The sequence below is a fragment of the Balaenoptera ricei genome, chromosome X (assembly GCF_028023285.1).
Source record: "Balaenoptera ricei isolate mBalRic1 chromosome X, mBalRic1.hap2, whole genome shotgun sequence".
Taxonomy (NCBI): Eukaryota; Metazoa; Chordata; class Mammalia; order Artiodactyla; family Balaenopteridae; genus Balaenoptera; species Balaenoptera ricei.
Window position 1 is genome coordinate 70,535,813 of NC_082660.1, and position 22,934 is coordinate 70,558,746.

General features: G+C 32.8%; 1 pseudogene; it reads right to left on the reverse strand.

The window, feature by feature from the left end:
- Positions 1 to 10,076: 10,076 nt before the first annotated feature.
- LOC132358038 (U6 spliceosomal RNA) lies at positions 10,077 to 10,175 on the reverse strand (annotated as a pseudogene).
- Positions 10,176 to 22,934: the final 12,759 nt, after the last annotated feature.

Sequence of the window (22,934 nt, forward strand, 5' to 3'; positions counted from 1 at the left end):
CACCTATCCTTCTCAAACTCTTCCAAAATATTGCAGAGGGAGGAACACTCCCAAACTCATTCTACGAGGCCACCATCACCCTGATACCAAAACCAGACAAAGATGTCACAAAGAAAGAAAACTACAAGCCAATATCACTGATGAACATAGATGCAAAAATCCTCAACAAAATACTAGCAAACAGAATCCAACAGCACATTAAAAGGATCATACACCATGATCAAGTGGGGTTTATCCCAGGAATGCAAGGATTCTTCAATATACGCAAATCAATCAATGTGATACACCATATTAATAAATTGAAGGAGAAAAACCATATGATCATCTCAATAGATGCAGAGAAAGCTTTCGACAAAATTCAACACCCATTTATGATAAAAGCCCTGCAGAAAGTAGGCATAGAGGGAACTTTCCTCAACATAATAAAGGCCATATATGACAAACCCACAGCCAACATTGTCCTCAATGGTGAAAAACTGAAACCATTTCCACTAAGATCAGGAACAAGACAAGGTTGCCCACTCTCACCACTATTATTCAACATAGTTTTGGAAGTGTTAGCCACAGCAATCAGAGAAGACAAAGAAATAAAAGGAATCCAAATCGGAAAAGAAGAAGTAAAGCTGTCACTGTTTGCAGATGACATGATACTATACATAGAGAATCCTAAAGATGCTACCAGAAAACTCCTAGAGCTAATCAATGAATTTGGGAAAGTAGCAGGATACAAAATTAATGCACAGAAATCTCTTGCATTTCTATACACTAATGATGAAAAATCTGAAAGTGAAATTAAGAAAACACTCCCATTTACCTTTGCAACAAAAAGAATAAAATATCTAGGAATAAACCTACCTAAGGAGACAAAAGGCCTGTATGCAGAAAATTATAAGACACTGATGAAAGAAATTAAAGATGATACAAATAGATGGAGAGATATACCATGTTCCTGGATTGGAAGAATCAACATTGTGAAAATGACTCTACTACCCAAAACAATCTACAGATTCAATGCAATCCCTATCAAACTACCACTGGCATTTTTCACAGAACTAGAACAAAAAATTTCACAATTTGTATGGAAACACAAAAGACCCTGAGTAGCCAAAGCAATCTTGAGAACGAAAAATGGAGCTGGGGGAATCAGGCTCCCTGACTTCACACTATATTACAAAGCTTCAGTAATTAAGACAGTTTGGTACTGGCACAAAAACAGAAATATAGATCAATGGAACAGGAGAGAAAGCCCAGAGATAAACCCACACACATATGGTCACCTTATCTTTGATAAAGGAGGCAAGCATATACAGTGGAGAAAAGACAGCCTCTTCAATAAGTGGTGCTGGGAAAATTGGACAGGTACATGTAAAAGTATGAAATTAGAACACTCCCTGACACCATGCACAAAAATAAACTCAAAATGGATTAAAGACCTAAGTGTAAGGGCAGATACTATCAAACCCTTAGAGGAAAACATAGGCAGAACACTCTATGACATACATCACAGCAAGATTCTTTTTGACCCAGCTCCTAGAGAAATGGAAATAAGAACACAAATAAACAAATGGGACCTAATGAAACTTAAAAGCTTTTGCACAGCAAAGGAAACCATAAACAAGACCAAAAGACAACCCTCAGAATGGGAGAAAATATTTGCAAATGAAGCAACTGACAAAGGATTAATCTCCAAGATTTACAAGCAGCTCATGCAGCTCAATAACAAAAAAACGAACAACCCAATCCAAAAATGGGCAGAAGACCTAAATAGACATTTCTCCAAAGAAGATATACAGATGGCCTACAGACTCATGAAAGAATGCTCAACATCATTAATCATTAGAGAAATGCAAATCAAAACTACAATGAGATATCATCTCACACCGGTCAGAATGGCCATCATCAAAAAATCTAGAAACAATAAATGCTGGAGAGGGTGTGGAGGAAAGGGAACACTCTTGCACTGTTGGTGGGAATGTAAATTGATACAACCACTATGAAGAACAGTATGGAGGTTCCTTAAAAAACTACAAATAGAACTACCATACGACCCAGCAATCCCAATACTGGGCATATACCCTGAGAAAACCATAGGTCAAATAGAGTCATGTACCAAAATGTTCATTGCAGCTCTATTTACAATAGCCAGGACATGGAAGCAACCTAAATGTCCATCGACAGTTGAATGGATAAAGAAGATGTGGCACATATATACAATGGAATATTACTCAGCCATAAAAAGAAATGAAATGGAGGTATTTGTAATGAGGTGGATGGAGTTAGAGTGTGTCATACAGAGTGAAGTAAGTCAGAAAGAGAAGAACAAATACAGTATGCTAACACATATATACGGAATCTAAGGAAAAAAAAAAAAAAGGCCATGAAGAACCTAGTGGCAAGACGGGAATAAAGACACAGACCTACTAGAGAATGGACTTGAAGATATGGGGAGGGGGAGGGGTGAGATGTGACAGGGTAAGAGAGTGTCATGGACATATATACACTACCAAATGTAAAATTGTTAGCTAGTGGGAATCAGCCGCATAGCACAGGGAGATCAGCTCGGTGCTTTGTGACCACCTAGAGGGGTGGGATGGGGAGGGTGGGAGGGAGGGAGATGCAAGAGGGAAGAGAAATGGGAACATATTGTATGTGTATAACTGATTCACTTTGTTATAAAGCAGAAGCTAACACACCATTGTAAGGCAATTATACTTCAATAAAGATGTTTAAAAAAAAAAAAAAGAGATCAAACTTATGGTTACCAGGGGGAAGAGTTGGGGGAAGGGACAGATTGCGAGTATGGGATTGACATGTACACACTGCCATATTTAAAGTAGATAACCAACAAGGACCTACTGTATAGCACAGGGAACTCTGCTTAATGTTCTGTAATAACCTAAATGGGAAAAGTATTTGAAAAAGTGTAGATACATATATACGTAAAAAATAAATAAAAATTTAGAAACAAAATATTGTTAACTGTAGCTTTTCCTTACAAAGACAAAATTAGCATCTTCTCTTACCCCTTGGTCTCTCTCTTCCCTTTCAGCCCTTATACTCTTCAATGACATGGTCTTGAGCTCCCATGACAGCACATTAAATTTGTCTAGATTTTTCAGTTCTGAGTTGTTTAAATATATATATATATATATATATATATATATTTAGATATATACTTGTTTTTTTCTTTGATCTGGTAATTTTTTTAAAACACTAAACTTTACTAAGTTATTTGTTCAGCTTTCACAAATCTCTAGTATTATCTGTGGAATTTGTTTCCATTACTGAGCTAGTTATTTCAAAAATTGTTTTTCGGGGGAGGACTGTCTTTTTGTTTAAACCTGAGCCATTGAATGCTCTGACTTTTTTTAGCCTTTAACATTTGAATGGATGTTTAGCTGGATATAAAATTCTCACTTCAAATTCTTTTCCTTTGTTGTTTTGGTCAATTCATTTTGAAACTTATTCCTTTGTAAGTGATCTCTTTTTCTCTAGAATTTTAGAATGTTTTGTCTTCTGATACTCACTCTAATATTTCTAAGTGTGCATTTTTCGTTACTCGTCCTGTTTGGTGTATTTGGCACTCTTTGAAACTGAGATCTTTCATCTTTCTTCAGTTCCAAGGTTATCTTCATTATTTCTTCAAATATCTCCTCCCTTGATTTATTTTCCTCTCCTAAGGGTCCTAATATCTAGATGTTGGCACTTATATTTCCATCTCGTTTTTGGTTGATGTATAATTTCATTCAATAAAATGCACAGATGTTAATTGTTCAATTCAATGTGTTTTGACCAATTAAATTACTTTGTAACCATAACCCCAAAATAAGATTTAAAAAGTTTTCTAACTCTCTAGCAAGTTCCCTCGGACCCCTTTCAGGTCTACTTTTTCTCCCAAATTGCAATCATTACTCTGATTTCTTTTACAATAGATTAGATTGGTCTCTTTTAGAGTTTGATATACATGGAATAATACAGCAGACACTCTCCTATATCTAGCTTCTTTCACTTAGCATGATATTTTTGAGATTCATCCATGTTTGTTGCCTGAGCAGTTCTGTCTTTTTTTGCCAAGTGGTTTTCCATTGTATTGTTATACCACCATTGTTTGTTCATTCATCTGTTAGTGAATATTTAAACTGTTTCCAGTTTGGGTCTATTATAAATAAAGTTCCTGTGAACACTTATATATGAAAAAAATACCCTGAGCTATATTGAGAAGGTAAGAAAAAAACTGGAGGCATTTTTTTTTTATTTTAAACTATATTACAAATCTATAATAATCAAAACAGTATATTACTTGCATGAAAACAGGCACATAGACCAAATGGAACAGAATAGAGAAACCAGAAATAAATCCACCCTTATATGGTCAATTGATTTATAGCAAAGTAGCCTATTATAATCTATGGGGAAAGGATAGTCTCTTCAATAAATTATATTAGAAAATTTGGATATGAAAAGAATGAAACTGGACCACTAACCTACAGCATACACAAAACTTAACTCATAATGGAATTAGGACTTGAACATAAGACCTGAAAACATAATATCCTAAAAGAAAACATAGGCAATAAGCTCCTTCACATAAGTTTGGCAATGATTATTTTTGATCTGACTACAAAAGCAAGGGCAATGAAACTAAAAATATTCTTATGGTACTTTGGCCATGTGATGTGATTTTTGGACATGTGTCAATCATTTTAGTGATCTAACATAATGGATTTTTAATGAAAGTGTCTAGTTTAATCCCAGAGAAAAGCTTAAAGATTGTTCTCTATTTTTCCAAGTAGCAGATGAACAGTTTTATCTGCACGTGAACCTTAATTTACTAAGGATAAATGTTATATCTCTGTGCAAGTACAGCCTGAAAGACCTGCCTCTGAACAATAGTTCTTTTGATGCTTTCAAAAGGTTCATAAGTTTCTGTGTGTTTATTCACATACATATGTAGAGGATTGTGTGTCTGTGTGTATAAATAATTGTTTTCACCATGTTTCCAATTTATATGTGTGTATGTCATATCAACTAAGTAAATCTTCAATATTTTCTGTTTTTGATAAGAGCATGCATACAATTATTACACTCTATAATTGCTAGAAACAATATTTTCTGGGAGATATATTAGACCCAGAAGTAATCTGATTATATATAAAATATTTTATTTTATAAGTTTAGGAGAAGTATAAATTTTTTCAATCCTTAAGGCAATATATATTTTTACTTTGACAGATTTTTTATATAGATTTCATAGATTATTTTCTAAATATACCCAACCTTACCTCAGCATTTTCAAGTCCCAGTAGAGATTTGGAATGTGATTTAAATATTTAATGAATGTTTTAGCAGTATTTCAGTATTTTACTCTCCAACAGATCAACTTTTTGTATTACCTTTTGCTATTTGTTAATCCTGACTGCCTATTCTCCAATGTTGTTTATTTCCATAATTTATTATTTATATTCTTAGTGGACAGTCATTCCAAAAGTACTCGATGAGTGCCTTCTATGTGCCAGGCTTGGTGATAAGGAACATGAACATTGGAGTCAGATCAACCTGTGTTTGAATTCTGACTCTACCACTTTCTAGGAGAGTGTCTGTAGGGAAATTCCTTATTGACTCTAAGCTTCAATTTCATCATCTGTAGAATGTGAATAATAATGGTACTTACCCTTCACGTTGTAAGGGATTTAACACATACTAATCCCCTTCTGCTTCTTCACATCTTTGCTGGAATATTGTTTAGAATATCATCCTAAAAGTGGACAAATGTAGTATAGTCCAAGATTTTGTGTTTGAGCTAAATCTTAGCTTTGACCATAGTTTAGCAATCCTATTTTACATGCCTCATCTTCTCATTGGCTTATGTTTCACAATGACAATAATATCGTTTCCCCCTTAAATCCCATTTCCTTGCCCTGTCCTTCAAGCTGATGACCTCAAATCTTTCTTTATTAAGTATATAGAAAATTTATTTTCATCTACCCCATCTTCATCTAAAAAAATTATTTGTGTTTATCATTTTTTACATCCTTCCTTTTGTACCTCTCTTTAATCTGTGTACTTTATCCTTTCTCAAGCCCAAATAGACCATCGTCCTACATTTATTCCCTGACTCTTCATCTAGATCAATATTTCCTTTCCCCTTAACTCCTTCTTTACATTCTGCTTTATATAAGCACATATTTTCCTATTTCAAAGAATCTATGTTTGATTTTTGCCACTCTTGTTAATTACTGTTCTACTATTTGTCATATTTTAACTGCCATGCATCTTTGATTGAGCTATCTGTACACAACACCTTTCTTTCATTGCTATTGACTACATTTTAATCAACCTACTTTCCTTTTCCTGTTTTTCACATAAGTGGCCCTCCCTCTAGCCAAAGCTAAAGGTTAGGTCTTTCATAGTTTTTCTTTATTGTTTTCTTAATTTAATGTTTGAATAATGGACATATTCCAAAATTCAAAACATTACAAAAATAAATATGTAGAGAGTTCTGGTTCCCCACCGCTGTTCACATCCACCATGTTTTATCACCCTCGCATCAAACATAGGACATTATTTTCTTTCAGCTTTTTTGAGGTATAATTAACTATTAAAAATTGTATATATTTAAAGTGTATAGTATGATAATTTGATATACATTATGAAATATTAACCACAATCAACCTAATTAACATATTAATCACCTCATATAGTCACCTTTCATGTGTATGTATTCATGTAATAACATTTAAGATCTATTCTCTAGCAGATTTCAAGTGTACAATACAATATTAACTATTGTCACATTGTTGGACATTAGATATCCAGAACTTATTCATCTTGCAAAACTGAAACTTTGTACAGCATGAACAACATCACCCCACTTCTCCCTCCTTTGGTGAACATTATTCTACTCTCTGTTTCAATGAGTTTGACTAATTTAGATACCACATATAAGTGAGATCATGTAGTATTTGTATTTCTGTGTTTGGCTTATTTCACTTAGCAAAATGTTCTCCAGATTTACCCATGCTGTTGCAAATGGCAGAATTTCCTTCTTTCTAAAGCTGAATAATATTCCCTTGTATATATTCATCCATTCACTGACATTTAGATTGGTTTCCTACGTTGGATATTTTGAAAATGCTGAAATTAACATGGGAGTGCAGGTGCAAGAATATCTTCAAGATTCTGATATCATTTCCTTTGGTCATATACACAGATTGCTGGATTATAAGGTAGTTTTATTTTTAATGTTTTGAGGAACTTTCTTTTTCTTGCCTAATTGTTCTGACTAGTACTTCTAGTACTATGTGGAATAGGAGTGGTAAGAGTGGGCACCTTCACCTTAGAAGCAAAATGTTTAACCTTTCACCACTAAGTATGATGTTATCTGGGGCTTGTCTTACATGGCATTTGTTATGTTGGGGTATGTTCCTTCTTTACCCAATTTTTTGAGAGCTTGTATCATAAACACATCTTGAATTTTGTCAAATGCTTTTTCTGCATCTATTGAGATGCTCATATGGTTTTATTCCTGTCGTTTTTTAAACAATGATGTATCACATTGATTGATTTGTGTGGTCGAACCATCCTTACATCTCACTTAATTATGACACAAAAATCTTTTAATATGCTTTTGAATTTGGATTACTAGTATTTTATTGAGAACTTTTGCATCTATGTTCATCAGCAATATTGGCCTGTAGTTTTCTTTTCTTCTATTTTCTTTGTCTGGTTTTCATATCAAGGTGATGATGGCCTCATAAAATTAGTTTGGAAGTGTTCTTTCTTCTGTTGTTTGAAGCAGTTTGAGAAGTATCAGTATTCATTCTTCTTTGAATGTTTGGTGTAACTCAGCTGTGAAGCCATCTGGTCCTGGACTTTTCTTCATCAGGAGGCTTTTAGTTGCTGATTGAATCTCCTTATTTGTTTATTAGTCTGTTCAGGATTTCTATTTCTTCTTGATTCAATTTTGGCAGATTGTATGTTTCTAGGAATTTATCAGTTTCTTCTCAGTTATCCAACTTGTTGGTATTTAATTGTTCATGATAGTCCATTATGATCCTTTTTATTTCTGAGGTATCCATTATTATATCTCCTCTTTCATTTCTGATTTTATTTATTTGAGTCATCTCTCTTTTACTCTTAGTTAACTTAGCTAAGGGATTCTATATTTTGTTTATCTTTACAAAAAGCCAACTCTTAGTTTTGTTATTTTTTTTCTATCCTTTTAATCTCTATTTGATTTATCTTTGCTCTAATCTTTATTATTTCCTTCCTTCTGCTAATTCTGCATTCAGTTTATTCTTTTTTAGGTTCTTAAGGTGTAAAATTACTTTGTTTATTTGAGATCTTTCTTCTTTCTCAATGTAGGCATTCATTGCTACAAACATTCCTCTCAGTACTTCTTTTGCTGCATCCCATAAATTTCAGTATGTTGTGTTTTTGTTTTCATTTGTCTCAAAATAGTACTTAAATTCCCTTTTGATTTCCTCTTTGATGCAATGGTTGTTCACGAGTGTGTTGATTTACTTCTATGTATCTGTGCATTTTCCAGTTTTTTTGCTGTTATTGATTTCTGGTTTATTCCAATATGGTCAGAAAAGATACTTGGAATGATTTTGGTGTTGTTAAATTTGCTAAGACTGTTCTGTGGCCTAACATTTGATCTATCCTGAAGAATGTTCGGTGTGTGCTTGAGAAGAATGAGTATTTTGCTGTTGGTTGTAAGTTCTGTCTCTTAGGTATATTTGGTCTATAGTGTTATTCAAGCCAGCTAGGTTTTAAAAATTGATTTTCTGTCTGGATATTCTATCTATTATTGTAAGTGGGATATTTGAGGTCCCTTACCCTTACTGTATTGTTGTGAAATTCTACCTTCAAATCTGTCAATATTTGCTTTATATATTTAGATGTTCTGACATAAGGTACATATATATTTATAACTGTTACATCTTCTTGTTGAATTGACCCTTTTATCCTTATATAATGAATTTCTTTGTCTCTAGAGACAGTTTTAGACTTCAAGTCTGTTTTTTTCCCCTATATCCATACCTGCTTTCTTCTGATTACCCTCTGCATGAAATATCTATTTCCATCCCTTAACTTTCAGCCTATCTGTGTTTTTAAAGCTAAAGTGAGTCTCTTGTAGACAGCATACTGCTGGAACTTGCTTTTTTAAATCCATTCAGTCACTCTGTGCCTTCTGATTAGTGAGTTTAATTCATTTATATTTAAGAAAATTATGTAAAGACTTACTATTGCCATTTTGTTAATTATTTTCTGTCTATTTTGTCCCTCTCTTCCTCTCTTGCTGTTTTCCTTTGTTCTTTGATGATTTTATTTGGTGATTTGCTTTGAATCTTTTCTCTTTACCTTCCTGGTATCTATTGTAGTTTTTTTTCCTTTAAGGTTAGCACAAGGCTTGCATATTTATCTTTATAGTTGTAACTTCTATTTTAAGTTGATAATAGTTTAACTTCAATCCCATACTGAAATAGTACACTTCTATTCCACCCCACAGACTTTGTGTTCTTATAGTCAGAGTTTGCTTATATTTGTATTTTGTATCCATTAACAAATTTTTTAACTTTTATATTAGGGTAAAAAGTAATTTACACATCATCATTACAGTCTTAATTTAATCTGTGTATGTCTATATATTTAGCTTCACCAATGAGATTCACACTTTCAAATGCTTTCATGTTACTCTTTAGCATGTTTTTCTTTCCACTTGAAGAACTCTCTAAAGCATTTCTTGTAAGGTAGGTCTAGTGGTGCAAAACTCCCTCAGTTTTTGTTTGTCTAGGAATGATTTTTAATCTCTTCTACATTTTAACAGGTAATATTGCTGAGTATAGAATTCTTGGTTAGCAGTATTTTTCTTTCAGTACTTTGAATATATCATCTCATTATCTCATGACCTGCAAATTTCCTGCTGAGAAATCTACTGATAGTCTTATGAGTGCTCCCTTATATGTGAAGAGTCGATTTTCTCTCACTGCTTTCAAAATTCTCTCTTTGTCCCTGACTTGTGGCAATTTGATTATAATATGTCTCATTATAATCTTTCGGTTGATTCAGTTTGGGGACCTTTTAGCTTTATGAATTTCTGTGGCATACTTTTGCAGGGGTTATGCTAATCTTCTCTATATAGTTCCAATTTCAATACTGAAAATATATGTGCTGCTGAAGTGAGAACATATTTTTACCAGTATTATTTTATACATTCTTCTGTTTTTCTTTATGCAAGTACAAATGCATTTGAATGTTCTTATTTTCCTCCCATTTTGCACAAAAGATAACATACTATACATTACTCTGTAGTTTGCTTTTTTTCCACTTGATATATCCTGGAGGTCTTTGCAGTGCATGACATTCCTATCAGTTATTAATAACTATACTATCAATATATTCCATTCTGTAAATGAAACATGAGTAATTTCACTAGTCCACCATCGTTGTCCACTGAGTTGTTTTCAGACTTTGTCTATTACAAACAATCTTGCAATCAATAACTTTGCACATATATTGTTTGATGTGTGTGTGTGTGTGTGTTGTGCAGGATTGTTTCCAGAAGTGGTAATGCTGAGTCAAAGGACATATACATTTGAAATTTTGCTTTTCCTGTAAGTTATAATTCTTCACCATAAAGTGGAAAGAGTGTGTTATAATCTAAAAGGAAGTGGTATTTCAGTGTAGTTTCAATTTGCTATTCTCTTATTATGTGTGAGATTGAGCATCTTTTCATGTTTTAAGGATAATTTCTATTTCTTATTCTCTGAATTGTCTGTCCATGTTTCTTTCCCCTATTCCATATTAAGCTATTTTTCTTTTTTTCTGACTTCTATGAGAATTTTTTATGTTGGAAATATTAGATCCCTTTCTGTCACATGAATTGTGTACCTTCAATTTGTCATTTGTCCTTGACCTTGCATAGGGTAATTTTTTTTTAGTATCTTTATTGGAGTATAATTGCTTTACAATGGTGTGTTAGTTTCTGCTTTATAACAAAGTGAATCAGCTATTCATATACATATATCCCTATCTCCTCCCTCTTGCATCTTGCATCGCATATTTTTTAATGAAGGTTTAAAATTTTTTCATGTAGTCAATTTTATCATTTTTTGTAATATGTAATGGTATATGGTTTGAGGTAGGGATATAGCTTTATTTGTTTTCCAGATCACTACCAGTTGCCCCAAACCATGTATTACAAAGTTTGTTTTTACTCACATTGTTTCCATGTATAAGCTTATATATGGAATATGTATTTTAATCAAATGGTTAGTCTATCTCTTTTAGTATCACACTGATTTAATTATCCAACATTTATACTATGTTTTGTAATCTGATTGGGCTGTATTTTGTGTTATTTTATGAAATGCTCATTCATGTGAGGCCACAAGAAAAGACAGAGGAGAGGCTCAGGAAAACATCTATTATACTCACAGATTATAGAAAGAGAAGGCATGGCATGCCATGCATTACCACATGGGAAAAACTCCAGGGTGTCCAGGATGCAGAAGACAGGAACAAAGGGAATGTTTAGGCCACTGCCTCTATTGGTTTTTCTGCAGGAAAGGCAAATCAGGGAAAACTAAGCAGCTTAGGATTGGCTAGTTTGAGTAATTTCAATAGGCTTTTGTCTATAGGGGGCCATGCCTAGCTGTCTGGCACCTGGCACTTAGATGATTAAGGGAGAATAATATCTCCTGGCATGTGTGGGTCAAATAGAGGAGGTATAGCTCTGGACTGGTTAGTTTGTATATCAAAACCAAATTCCAGATGAGCCTTTTGCTAACTCTAAGAATTGGCTCACCCTGGGAGGGGTAGTCTCTCCCCAGCCAAAAAGAAGGTCAAAACATCATAATGAGAATTTTTTTTAAAGTAAAATACAGGCTAATGCTCCTCATAGTTCTTCCTTTTCTTTTTCTTTTTTTTTTTGATTATTTCTTTTAAAAAAAGTAATTTACATGAAGCAAAACATTCAGATTTCAAAGTGTAGAATACAATGAGGTTTGAAAAATATATAAACCTTTGTAATAACTAACCCAATTAAGGTATATAATGATTTTATCACCTCATTAACTTTCCTCATGGTTTTTTACAGTCAATCCCCAGATACTGACAGGCAATCATCATTTCACCTTTTTCACCCTAGATTAGTTTTGCTTTTTCTAGAACTTCTTAGAAACGGACGTATATAGTATGTTCTCTTTTGTATTTGGCTTTTTTGAGTCAAAAAAGCCAAATACAAAAGATATTTTTGAGATTAAGTCATATTTTTGTTACTGTATGTGTTGGTAGTGCATTGTTTTTTACTGCTGAGTAGTATTCCATTTCATGGCCATATCAGAATTTATTTGTCTGTCTACCTAAGGAGATAGTGGTTGTTTACAGCTTTTAGGTACTGTGAATAAAACTGTCTTCAACATTATTATACAACTATTTTTGTGGGTTTCTATTTCTATTTTTCTAGGGTGAATTGCTGGGATATTATGTATATAGTAGATATAACACGCAATAGATTATGTAAAAATACATAATATGATACAAGTAATAAAAATTATATTTATAATTTTTCTGTTTTCAGAAGTGGTTGTAGCATTTTACACTCACACAAGCAATGTGTGGGTGTTCCATTTGCTCCACATCCTTACCAACATTTCATATATCAGTCTTTTTACCTCTAGCCATTCAAGCTTGTGTAAAGTGATATTTTTTTCTTTTTTTCCTGATGACTGGATGTTGAGCATTTTCTCATTTGCTAATTAGCCATTCATATATTTCCTTTGTGAAGTGTCTATTCAAGTATTTCAAACTGGTTTTCCTTTTTAAAAATCATCAAATTGTAGAAGTTCTTTATTTATTCTGGTTAAAATACCTTTGTTGGATTATGTGCATTGCAAATATCCTCTCCCAGTCTGGGTTAGTTTTTTTCATTTAGGCAATGGCATTCCTTGATGTGCAGATGTTTTTAATTTTGATGAAATACTATTTACCATTTTTCATTCTATGCTTAGTGCTTTTGCTAAGTTCTCTAAAAAATATTTGCCTGAATTGTGAAAATGTCTTCTAAGTCTTCTCTAGAATGTTGAAACTCTTAGAATTTATGTTTAGGTTGGTGATTCATCTTGGATCAACTTTTCTTTATGGTATGAGGTAGGAGCTGATGTAATTTTTTAATGTAAAGGTACACAGTTATTCCAACAGCTTGAAGAGTCTCTTCTTTCCTCACTGAATTACCTTGGTGCTTCTGTTGAAAATCAATTGACTATTTATAGGCCTACTTTTGGACTTTATTTTGTTACATTGATTATTTATACTGATTCCAATACAATGCAGTCTTTTTCTTAATGGAACTATAGTTAATTTACAATGTTGTGTTAGTTTCAAGTGTACAGCAAAGTGATTCAGTTACATATATATATATATATATATATATAGATATATCTTCTGTTTCAGAATCTTTTCCATTATTACAAGATAGTGAATATAGTTCCCTGTGCTATACAGTAGGTCCTTCTTATTTACCTATTTTATATATAGTAGTGTGTATATGTTAATCCCAAACTCCTAATTTATCTCTCCCCCCGTCCCCACCACAATCCCCTTTAGAAACCATGTTTTATTTTTATGTCTGTGACTGTATTTCTGTTTTGTAAATAAGTTCATTTGTGTCATCTTTTTAGATTCCACATATAAGTGATATCATATGCTATTTGTCTTTGTCTGACTTACTTCACTTAATATAATAATCTCTAGGTCCATCCATGTTGCTGCAAATGGCATTATCTCATTATTTTTTATGGTAAAATAAAAGATATACCACATCTTCTTTATCCATTCATCTGTCAATGGACATTTAGCTTGCTTCCATGTCTTAGCTACCGTAAATAGTGCTGCAGTGAACACTGGGGTGTGTGTATCTTTTGAATTAGAGTTTTCTCTGGATACATGCCCAGGAGTGGGGTTGTAGGATCATACAGTAACTCTAGATTTATTTTTTTAACAAACCTCCAGATTTTCTCCATTGTGGCTGCACCAATTTATATTCTCACCCAGAGAGTAGGAGGGGTTCCTTTTTCCCCGTAATGTCTCCAGCATTTGTTATTTGTAGACTTTTTAATGATGGGCATTCTGACTGGTGTGAGGTGTTAACTCATTATAGTTTTGATTTGCATTTCTCTAATAATTAGCAATATTGAGCATCTTTTCATGTGTCTGTTGGCCATCCATATATCTTCTTTGGAGAAACGTCTACTTAGGTCTTCTGCCTATTTTTTGATTGAGCTGGTTTTTTGATACTGTACTGGTAAATGGTCTGTTTGTATTTTCTATTTCTTCCTGGTTCAGTCTTGGGAGATTTTACATTTCTAAGAATTTGTCCGTTTCTTCTAGTTTGTTCGTTTTCTTGATGTATAGTTGTTTGTAGTAGTCTCTTCTGATCTTTTGTATTTCAGTGGTGGGGGTTATAATGTCTCCTTTTTCATTTCTGAATTTATTAATTTGAGCCCTTTCAATTTTTTTCTCGATGAGTCCAGCTAAAGGTTTATCAATTTTGTTTATCTTTTCAAAGAACCAACTTTTAGTTTCACTGATCTTTTCTCTTTTTTTAGCCTCTATTTCATTTATTTCTGCTCTGATCTTTTTATTTCTTTCCTTCTTCTACCTTTGGGTTTTGTTTCTTCTTCTTTCTCTGGTTGCTTTAGGTGTAAGGTTAGGTTGTCTATTTGAGATTTTTCTTGTTTCCTGAGGTAAGATTGTATTGCTATAAACTTCCCTCTTAGAACTGCTTTTGCTGTGTCCCATTGGTTTTGGATCATTATTTTTCATTTTCATTTGTCTCTAGGTAATTTTTGATCTCCTCTTTGATTTCTTCAGTGAGCCATTTGTTGTTTAGTAATATATTGGTTAGCCCCCTTGTGTTTTTGTTTTTTTGCATTTTTTTTTATCTTGTAGTTGATTTCTACCCTCATAGTGTTGTGGTCAGATAAGTTGCTTGATATGATTTCAGCTTTCATAAATTTACTGAGGCTTGCTTTGTGGCCCAGCATGTGATCAATCCTGGAAAATATTTCATGTGCACTTGAAAAGAATGTGTATTCTACTGCTTTTGGATGAATGCCATATAAAAATTAAGACCATATGGTCTAATGTGTCATTTAAGGCCCGTGTTTCCTTATTGACTTTCTTTCTCAATGATCTTTTCATTGGTGTAAGTGGGGTATTAAAGTCCCCTACTATTATTGTGTTACTGTCAAATTCTCCTTTTAGTCTGTTAACATTTGCCTTATATATTGAGGTGCTCTTGTGTTGTGTGCATATATATTTACAATTGTTATATCTTCTTGGATTGATCCTTTGATAATTATGTAGTGTCCTTCTTTGTCTCTTGTGACAGTTTTTATTTTAAAGTCTATTTTGTCAGATATAAGTATTGCTACTCCAGCTTTCTTTTGGTTTCCATTTGCATAGAATATCTTTTTCCCTCCCCTCACTTTCAGTCTGTACATGTCTCTAGATCTGAAATGAGTTTCTTGTAGGCAACAAATATATGGGTCTTGTTGTTGTATCCATTCAGCCAGTCTGTGTCTTTTGGTTGTAGCATTTAGTCTGTTTATACTTAAGGTAATTATTGATATGTATGTTTCTATTGCCATTTTATTCATTGTTTTGGATTTGTTTTTATAGGTCTTTTGTTCCCTTTTCTTCTTTTGCTCTCTTCTCTTGAGATTTGATTACTATCTTTAGTGTCATGTTTGGATTCCTTTTTCTTTTTTTGTGTGTGTATATCTATTACAGATGGTTTTTTTTGCAGTAACTGTGAGGTTTTTGTATAGGAGTCTATATATGTGCTTGTTTTAAGTTGCTGATCTCTTAATTTCAAATACATTTTACATACCCTGCATTTGTATTCTCCTTCCCTCATGATTATGGTTTTTGATGTTATATTTTACATCTAATTATTTTGTGTATCCCTTAACTGCTTTTTGTGAATACAAATTATTTTACTGCTTTTGTCTTTAACCTCCCTACCAGCTCTGTGAGTGGATGATTTTCTACCTTTATTGTATTTTTGCCTTTACCAGTGAGATTTTCCATTTTGTAGTTTTCTTGTTTCTAGTTGTGGCCTTTTCTTTTCTCCCTACAGATGTTCCTTTAGCATTTTCTGTAAAGCTAGTTGGGTGGTGCTGAATTCTTTTAGCTTTATCTTGTCTGTAAAGCTTTTGTTTTCTCCATCAAATGTGAATGAGTGTCTTGCTGGATAGAATATTCTTGGTTGTAGGTTTTTCTCTTTCATCACTTTAAGTATATTGTGCCACTCCATTCTGGACTATGGACAAATCAGCTGATAGCCTTATGGGGATTCCCTTGTATGCTATTTTTTTCCTTTGTTGCTTTTAAAATTCTCTCTTATCTTTACTTTTGTCATTTTGATTGCATTGTGTCATGGTGCATTCCTCTGTGGGTTAATCCTGTATGGGACTTTCTGCACTTTCTGGAATTGGGTGACTGTTTCCTTCACCAGGGTAAGGGAGTTTTCAGCTATTATCTCTTCAAATATTTTCTCAGGCCCTTTCTCTGTCTCTTCTCCTTATGGGACCTCTATAATGCAAGTATTAGCATGTTTGATGTTTTCCCAGAGGTCTCTTAAACTTCCCTTGTTTCTTTTTATTCTTTTTTTTTTCTTTTTTCTGTTTGGTCACAGTGATTTCCAGCAATCTGTGATTTCTGTTTTCCAGTCGCTGATCTATTCTTCTGCCTCATTTAGTCTACGATTGATTCCTTCCAGTGTATTTTTCATTTCAGTTATTGTATTCTTTAATTCTGTTTGTTTGTTCTTTATATTTTCTAATTCTCTGTTAAAAAACTTATAATTTCTCATCTGTACATTCATTCTGTTCCCAAGTTCTTTGATCATCTTTACAATCATTACTCTGAACTCTTTCTCGGGTAGATTGCTATCTCCACATCACTTAATTCTTCTTGGGTTTTATTTTGCTCTTTCATGAAACATATTCCAAAGGACCATAAAAATAAGGAATACCTACAGAAAAGTCCCACAATTCCTAACATTAACTTCTAAGAGTTATCCTCCACACATTTTGAATATTCTACTCTCTGATTACAAGGTTAGAGAATATTTTTGTTTTAGTTTTGTTTGATTTTTGCTGATAAGAAAAGCGATATAGTTCCTCTCCGTTTACATCTTACATTGTGAATAAATTTGGTTAGTAGAGGTATGTGCCAAAGCATATATTACTCCAAAGCTTGAAGGATGGTTCAGCTACATAAAAAGACCAAAATGAGAGGCCAATCTCTTAAAATAATTAATCAAACTACATATTGATTCTAAATAGTAAACTGCAGCAAATAAGCAAAGAAAAACTTCCTGCTCAAACAATTATCATTCACTAAACCAAAGGAATATAAACCACTACTTGGAAATAATAACAGAAATATAAAGCAAAATCCTCAGTTAACCCTTGTGGAATAGGATGGAAAGGTAGGAAGAATTAGTATTTACTGAAAGAATTTCCCCCACAATATGGTAAAATGAGAAGAGTAAACCAAAACATAAAGGAAAAATTAGAAATGTTCAGGATCCTGTTTTTATTTTATGAACATTAGCACATGGTTTCCCTGAAGTTTCCAGTGTAGAGTTCACTTAAGATTTAATCTTGCGGGCTTCCCTGGTGGCGCAGTGGTTGAGAATCTGCCTGCCAATGCAGGGGACACGGGTTCGAGCCCTGGTCCGGGAAGATCCCACATGCCGCGGAGCAACTGGGCCCGTGAGCCACAACTACTGAGCCTGAGCGTCTGGAGCCTCTGCTCCACAACAAGAGAGGCCGCGATAGTGACAGGCCCACGCACCGCGAGGAAGAGTGGCCCCCACTCGCCGCAACTGGAGAAAGCCCTCACACAGAAACGAAGACCCAACACAGCCAAAAATAAACATAATAAATAAATAATAAATAAAAATTAAAAAAAAAAAAGATTTAATCTTGCTTTTTACTAGCCATAGTTCAGCACTTAAGCATACATTTTATATAAATAAAAGAACAGATATTCATAAAAGTTCATTAGGGGAAAATAAATGGAAGATGAAATTAAAGCTGTGCTTACGGATGTGACATTTGAGAACAGAGAGGAAAATTAAATCACAAGAATCAGAATAAGCTACTAGGTATTTTTGCCAATGTTTACTTAGTCTTTGCGATATTTTAAAATGAAAGACTTGTCCCTAAAATGTTTTAATGGTTTAATTTGATAATGGGCAATAATTGAATCTAAATAGTCAAACTATCTTTGGTGAAGCATCTTAAGCATGTATTTATCAGTGACAGAGCCTTGAAAATGTGTTAATGTAACCCATTGTATTTTAGTGAATACAAAATTTTCAATATACGAGTCATCTCATTATTGCATTTATTTGTCAAATACAAGTACACAGTCTTATATTGCTTTAGACTATTTCTACTATCATAAATTCACTACCCTAAATTTTCTCCCCTTCTTCATTGATGTTACATGTTAAAAAACATACTTTAAATTTTAATTAACACAAGGATATTTGTTGAAATAGATTTTGTTTCAAGTAATTAATAGATACAATATCAAAGTAAAATTTTATTTTTGTAAATTAATGTTGCTTTCTAATTAAAGATATTTAATATCACAAAATATGACATTTAGAATATCATTTCATACTTCTAAGATTTATTAATTTCAACTTTGTATTCCACCCTATAAATTTCCAGCAATATATATTCAAAAATGTCCTAGTAATTGGTTATTTCCATACATTTTCAAATCAATTTTATTTACATAGAAGATTTATTATATATTTTGCATATATTTTTGAAATCATCATATTCTGAAATAAACTCTATAAGCTCTACTATAACAGTGATTTTTGCTGAATTCTAAGCCTGGTTTATTTTCTAATGACAATTATCCTTTTATGAACAAAACCTTTATGCAGACAGCACTAGATATACTTTGTACTAAACGGAAAGGTATCTTTCTGTGGGAGGAGGGAGAACTTTGACCATTGAAACTCAGCTAATTTCCCTATGCTAATATAATACTGACAAAATTCAGGACCTCAGTGTTTATGATGGTAATTGAAAAACATTCAAGCAGTCAAGTTTCAGGGAATTCAATTAATCTACACACTTCAGAGACTAAATCAACTGTGATGAGTTTTTAAAATTGTGTTGTAATAAATGCTCTTTAAAATATTTTAAATTCCACTGTTAAAAAATATTTCTAAGCCCCAGCTGATGGCCCATAGTCATAGTGCTTTGTTGATCTGGTTACATGAAGATTTGCTTTATAAATATTAGAGAGTAAAGTAAATAGTTATTGCCAATCCAGGTCTATAAAATAGTCATTCACTAAGATGAAAAACAACAAAATACTCCAATGTCTGATTATGTAATATGGAAAACCTGCAAAGAAAAAACAAAGGTGAAAGAGCCCAAACTTCAGTCCAGTGTCAAAGTAGAGTAAGAAAACAGTATTTTTGCAGGATTTTCTTTCAAAGAAAAGTGAAAGGCAGTGGAAGTAGCTGACTCTGATAGGAAGAATGGTGATCTAGGCAAAAATGTTTTATCCTTCTATGTTATCCAAATTCTTAAAAAGAATTGTGTCTGTGCATTGTGTTAAAATTGATAAAGCTTTTGAAATTACCCTTATGTATTCGAAACTTCTTTTGAGAACTCCAAATGAAAACCAAATGCCAATATTTAGTATTAAGTAATTAAGGTATGCCTTTAATGTCGAAAGTAATGCAATTCAATTCTTTTGACTTTTACTAATGATATATGACTGCAAAAATTTGTATAAAATACTCTTTTATTGTATGTCCACTTGAAACATGGTCTTCCTGCTTCTTAAAATGTAATTTCTAGTTCTCTCCCTCTCAGTCATTTCACAGAAGAGTGGCTAAGGGCTGAATATTACTTACCACAGGAGGCAAGCAAACTCCTATCTATTTACAACTAGTAACCAGACTAATACCTTGTCACCACATTGATCATGCTTCCTATTATCTTGAATGTGATAAATGACCAGTTAAGCATTGGTAAAACTTCAGTTAAATCTGTAGCAATCCAAGAGGGTAGGCAAGTGGAGGAAATAAAAGTCATAGGAGTGGTGTTGGAAGAAAGGAGCATTTTTTAAAAACCTGTACTTGAATGTTTATAGCAGATTTATTTTTAATCACCAACAACAGTAAACAACTGGATGTCCTTCAATAGGTGAGTGATTAAATAAATTGTGTACATTCATATTATGGGTGTACCACAATAAAAAGGAACAATCTATTGATATACACAACAACTTGGAGGAATCTCCAAAAAATTATGCTAAATTAAAAAAAGCCAATCCCAAATGGTTACATGTTGCATATTTCATTTATGGATGGGGGGTCTGGAGGCATTAGGGTATAGTTATAAAAAAGCAGCATGAGGAATCTTTGTGGTGATTGAACTGTTCTATATATTGACTGTGGTGGTGATCACACCAACCTCCACATATAATAAAATTGCATAGAACTATAATACATGTATATGGGTACACATACAAATAAATATGTGTAAAACTGGTGAAAGCTGAACAAAATCAGTGGATCATATCAATGTCAAAATCCTGGTTGTGATATTGTATTATAGTTTTACAAGATGTTACCATTGGGGGAAACATAGGATCTCTCTGGATTATTTCTTCCAACTGCATGTGAATCTACATTTCAAAATAAAAAGGTTTTAAAAATCTATGGGAAAGGAAAACAGAGTGCATGATTCAGGTTTTTAAAATTATACTATTCTGTGTTAGCTTTCATTTCTAATCAAAGTGTGGACATATCAAAAATTAAACGATTTCACTTTTATTTTAAACCAGGGTGGGATTGAACTATAGATAATAGTTATGAAACAATACCAATTTGAATTTAAAAAAAATATTAATTTGAAATGGTCTCACCTCTTCAAACTATTGGTTGTAGGTCAATGATCACTGTTCCTGTTGCTTTTGTTGTTAATGAGTGTTCAATAAAATTTAGCTAGGTGCCAGGTATGTATTATTATTATCTTATTCTTATAAGGACACTATGAGACTAATTACTCTTGTCCATATTATATAGATGAGGAAATTGAGGCTATGAAAGGCTGAAGAATTTGTTCAAAGTTATCAGGTAATTAAATGTTAGATTTAAGATTCTAACCTTGGTCTGTGTGATCCAACTCAGGTCTCTTAAGTACAGTCATCCCTCAGTATATACAGGGGATTTGTTCTAGGAGCCAGGGGATACCAAAATCCCCAGATATTCAACCCCTTTATATAAAATGGCATAGTATTTGCACATAACATATGCACATCTTCCTGTACACTCTAAATTATCTCTATATTACTATATTGTTAAATTATTAAAATTCCTAATACAATGTAAATGCTATGTAAATAGTTGCCAATGCATGGCAAATTCAAGTTTTGCTGTTTGGAATATTCTGGAATTTTTTTTTTTGAATTTTTTCTATCCATGGTTGATTGAATTTGCTGATGCAGAGCCCACAGGTACAGAGGGCTGACTGTACTATGCTTTAATGACAATGCTATATTTTACCCATTGGAAAACTTTCTAAGGAAAACCACAGTTCTTTTCTATAGGTATAAAACTGTAGTGATGCCGGGGAGGGGGAAGCCTTGTTAGCATCTTGTCAGATGCTCACAAGTTTTGTGATCTATCTTATAAATAATTATACAGATATGGAGTGGGTTAATGACAGTAAAGTTTGAATTGGGAAATGTGTTAGTATCAAGTTAGTAACTATGACACTATATAAAACCATAGCTTTAAGATAATCAGATGAAAACATAATGAATAACAATATCAGTTACCAAATTAAGTACAGGTGATTTGTCAAACAACTATTACATGAAAGCTAGACACCATTTTTTCTTATTACAGTTAGTAGAATCACAGAAAAATTCAATCTCCCACCAGCTGAGTTTTGTTATGCTGTAGTATTAACCCTTGAGCCTTTGAAAAATTAACGCATAATTGAATTATTGTTTATATTCACAAGTTTGAAAATGAGATGTTTCCTTTAAAGGCATATAGATCAGTTTCAAATAATTTTAATTAAGTTTGGATTTTATTTCTTTTGCTTACTGACCAGAGTGTATTACATAGCATGAAACTAATTTATTATGACTCAGTAAAATTACAAAATGCAATAATGATCTGAGCCGATCTATAACAGATATACTTTACTCCACTTGAACAGAAAATGTTGTCCAACATACCATATAAATCTACATCCACTTCAAAAATATTTCTGATTATATTATCCCAATTGTCCTTTTTTGTTGTTCTTTTCATTTTTCACCATAGAAAATTAAAATGATTTGGTTGATCTTTGTCCAAGTTTCTGAAATGTATTGTAATAAAGAAATAAAACATTATTTGACATGCTTTAAAATAGCGTCATACAATTAGAGATAAAAGTGTCTCAGCTGGGTTCTATCAGTATCAATAAAAAGAGAAAAAATAATTCATGAATGAAATATAGAAGACCATGTAGTTATTCTTAATATTAAATTTGTAATTACATGCCACTATAATGACAGCTACATTTGCTATATACCTCTGGGGAAGGGGGAACTTCACTAATTTAGAAAGTATAACTAGAGAATGACATTGGAATTATATAATGAAAACATTCTTCACTCGTTTTATTTTCACACTGGACACAATTACAAAAGTAAAACCAAGTAGGTAATAACAATGAAACTAAATTAAAAACTCACCAAATAACAGGAAACTAAGAATTAGGGAAAGATCAGAAACCAAGAAAGTGTACAACAATATTAATTAGTAACACACACTTGACATTACCATCAAGTACCTTCTACTACCTAAGAAAGTCCTT